The sequence below is a fragment of the Arachis ipaensis genome, chromosome B9 (assembly GCF_059453495.1).
Source record: "Arachis ipaensis isolate K30076 ecotype BB chromosome B9, ASM5945349v1, whole genome shotgun sequence".
Classification (NCBI taxonomy): Eukaryota; Viridiplantae; Streptophyta; class Magnoliopsida; order Fabales; family Fabaceae; genus Arachis; species Arachis ipaensis.
The window spans coordinates 134,267,565-134,271,812 of record NC_142444.1 but is presented as its reverse complement, the minus strand read 5'-3'; the positions used below and the strand labels follow the sequence as shown (position 1 = coordinate 134,271,812).

The following is a 4,248-nucleotide window of genomic DNA, read 5'->3' as shown; positions in this document are numbered from 1 at the left end:
AATAATAATTTAAAAATTTTAAAAATTTTAAAAAAGGATTAAATTTAAATACAAATATTCATGCATGTATTCAAATTTTAAATAAAATACTCTACATGATTAATAATAATTTAAAAATTAAAAAATATTTTATTCCATACAAAATAATTTAAAAAAATGACTTAAAAGATGCTAAGAATACTATAAAAATTTTATAATGTTTGACTTAAGTAAATAGATAAAAATATATATTTTTAAATTATTATTGACTATGTAAAATATTTTATTTAAAATTTGATTACATGCATATATTTACCTAAGTCACCAAAACATTATAAATTTTTATAGTACTCCTAACAAATTTTAAACTATTTTTTAATTATTTTATATAAAAAATTATTTTTATGTAATATAATTTAAATAAATTTATTTAAAAAATTAATAATTTAAAAATTTAAAAAAATATATTTTATCAAATGAATCTCATTCAAATTATATAAAAATACTTGATAAATCCTTATAATAGTTTTCATTTTAGTAGATATGTATAATATTAATATCCAATTAGTTTATATATACATTTTGCCCTTGAAAAAAAGTAAGAAAAAAAGAACAACACATAGAGTAGGAAACAAATAACATATTCATTTAACAAAAAATACAATTGTATTCCATTTATTATTAGCAAAACTATTGGGTAGAAAAGCTATTAATAATAACATAAAAAAGCTATTAAAAAGCTATAATAGAAAAAAATAAAAAATACTATTTAAAAAAAAAAGTATTTTTGCAATGACATGAGTTTTCTAAGAATCGATTCCAAATTTTGCATTACTTCTATGTTCTCCTCTTCCTCATGTAACCTGTCAAAAACATTAAATTTTAAGAAACTAAGAAATGAATGAATGCACTGAAAAAATAAATGAACACAATAGAGCGTCTAAAATTCAAATCTCAATTCCCATTTACAAGTAACACTGTACTTTATTTCTTTTAATATAACTTTATTTAATTGCATATACCAAAAACAAGTAATACAAATATCCGAAATATTGGTAAGTGGTAACTTAAAAAATTAGTAAAAAGTAATCAATTTATTTTATTTAACATTCATTAAATATTATGACAAATAATAAATATTAAATAAGACAAATTGTAACCTTTTTTTTGGCTCTCTAATATTACATATACAACACCCAATTACATCACCATATAATAAATATATACAAGCATTTAGGCTCCTGCTTTTCCCAAAAAGATTGTATTAGTTTGAAACTTTTATTATTGTTTCTATAAAAAACATTTTACACTGTAATTTAATCAAACTTGTTACGATTGTAAAAAGATGGGTATTAAGATATAAATACAAAAATTAACCACACTTAAAACTATGGCAACATAGGACTATAGGGGGATTAAATAAAGTAAGCATATTAGCACATTAATTTACTTCTTTTTTTTTTTAAATTTTTGAGAAAAAGACCCAAATAAACCAAAGCCATACCAAAATGTAACTCGATACAGCTATATTCGATTTCGAATCAGCCTAATTTGAATTAGTAAGTATACATGTAAAAAATCGAAAGGGATTGTTTAGACGTAACGTATTTGGCTTTGGGTGATTCACGTAATTTTGGAATGGCTTTGGTTTATTTGGGTGTTTTGTCCTAATTTTTGCGTGAAAAAACAGTATTTATCACTAATAGAAAAACAATTTTTAAACTAAAAAACAAGCCAAGAGTTACGAAATTCAAACCTGAATACTGTTCCACTAGGCCAACCTGATATCTTCCAACTTGTTCATCACCTCTTCTTCTAGCAACTGTTGTCAACATGAACATTTCAATTATTAATAAAACAAAAATTGCATTTTAAGAAAGAAATTCCCGAGATTTAAAATAAATAGATCAGACATGTGAAAAATAATAAAATAAATTATGTAACTTATAAACCTTGTTATTTGGAGTAACACTGGTCGTTGATGGGTCATTAGGAACATCACTAAACTCTTTTGATGAAATTCTTTTAGAAAATAGTTGTTGAAACATATCATCAGGTAGAAAAACTTTTGCATACAGTGGATGTAACTGAAAAAATTCAGTAATAGACTGTGGAATAAGAAAGTCACTGTCGTCTAGTAATGGATATTGATTATCTTCAAATAATTCTTCGCTTACAGAAATGAGTTCATGAGACACATCAACATCATAAAAAGTATCATCTTGTTCTAATGGAATGCTTTTACAAAATTCTTCGTATGACCTAGGAAGTGGTGGCAAATCATTTACACTGTCTTCTTCATTTTTCATATATTCCATAGTTAAGAAAAAGATGTAGAAATAACTATGCACCACTTGTATTGTTAAAGAAGGAGACAGAAGAAAAGGAAGATGATCAACAGTCGTAAATTATAGATTTTCTTAGCTTATGGTGTGTATATATATAAAAGTTTTCTTATCTTTAAATTGTTCGAACATGCAACAAAAAATAAAGATATGATAAGATAATCATAGTAAATTAAACTAAAAAGATAAAATCTTTTGGTTAGAATTTATATTAATTTTATCTTAAAACTGATTTATTAAATTATCTTTTACTTCACATAGAAATAAGATGTACAAATTACTGTCTTATAAAGTCAACTACAAAATCTACTTTTATTTTAGTTTACTTGAAAATTTATTTTAAAAGGGGATATATGTCAAAATTTGGCCTTTGAAGAACAGAATCAGTAAGTAAAAGGTGAGAGAAGTGGGGAAATCACCAGCGAGTGGCGAAAACACCTCTGTTAAAGAGCTGATTAAGAAGTTAATCATTCAACAACCCAGCAATTACAACACAGCAACAAACATTACAAGAACATTTGAACAAAAATTTCAAAAATTAAAAGGAAGAAGAAGAACCAAGCATTCAGCCATCAGTGAACACTAAACAGAGCCATCAGTAACCAGAGCAAAATTAAAAGGAAGAAGCGGAGGCGAAGAAGTGAAAGCAGGGCCACTAACCTTCGACGGAGACACGGACGGCAAGCGGCGATCCGACGGCGAGCTGCTCCAAGCCACGAACAGAGACGCCACGAGGATGGGGGCGACGTGCCGAGCTACCTGGCTTCCGGACAGGGGAAGAGGAAGAAGCGGCGGCAAGGAACCTAGGGCTAGTGTTTTGGTTTGGTGTTGAGTTCACGACTGATTTTTTGTGCTTCAAATAACTCCAAATACTACATTATAAAAATCTACTTTTCGTATCGTATTCCTTTTCAGAGCTTGGATTTTACCTGTCGCTATTTATTGCATTTAAGATACATTACTCATTTCTGTGATTTTTCCTTTAATTTGTTGATAAACAATTTTATTATTATTATTATTATTATTATTATTATTATTATTATTATTATGGGGGTGTTTGGGAAAGGGGGTGCTGAGTTGCAAACGGGTTTTGATTTTTGTTTTTTAAAAGCCAGTCTGTTATCTGTCCGATCCAACATAAAAATAGTTGAGAATTTAAATTAGTTTTATCTTAAAAATAAAATTGATTTTTTAAAAAATAGTGGACATCTATTTACTTTAATATAACTTTTAATATAACTGATAATTTAATTTTAAAGGGAATATTTTTGTGTTTGTTTTTAGACGAAAAATGAAATTAAATTTAGAAAGTGAAATTGGAGGAAAAAAAATAAATAGAAATTCATTCTGTACTTTTAATTTGAAAAAAATATATACTTTTAAATTGTTTTTGTGCTTCTATTTTAAAAAAATATATATACCATGATTAAAACTCTTAATTTTAAAAAAACTTAGTTTGATTTAATTTGGATGAGAAGAAAATTTGGAGAGTGATAAGCATGGCTTCTTTAACATTGTCGGTGACAATGGCAACCATTGTTAAACGAAAATAGGTTTCTTTTAAATTAAGGCATTGGAAAATAGTATTCCTACTACACCGTTCTTGTGTACTATTGTGTATATTATTTCTATGTTCTCCTTGAGACGATGATAATGGTTTCTATTACCGCCAACGATATTATCCAATATTCAATTTTTCAATTTTTCAATTTTTCTTCATACCCAGTTTATGAAGAGAGACAAAGTTCACCGGGATGCAATGAATATTACAAAATTAGCAAGGTTAACTCAACCTAAATACCAAAAAATGTATTCTAGAAATTAAAATTTAATTAATTTTTTTGAAAAAATAATTTTTTATTTTAAAATAGAAAAATATCCTACAAATAAGCTTCTATAAAAATTAAAAAAAAATAAAAGATTA

At 26.1% G+C, this 4,248-nt stretch overlaps 1 long non-coding RNA gene across 1 annotated transcript; it reads right to left on the bottom strand.

Moving 5' to 3' along the window:
• Positions 1 to 599: 599 nt before the first annotated feature.
• LOC107619763 (uncharacterized) lies at positions 600 to 3,174 on the bottom strand. Its single transcript, XR_015899981.1, has 3 exons — positions 2,985 to 3,174; positions 1,736 to 1,801; positions 600 to 842 (listed from the first exon to the last, which is right to left on the bottom strand). It is a non-coding gene; the product is annotated as an uncharacterized LOC107619763 (long non-coding RNA).
• Positions 3,175 to 4,248: the final 1,074 nt, after the last annotated feature.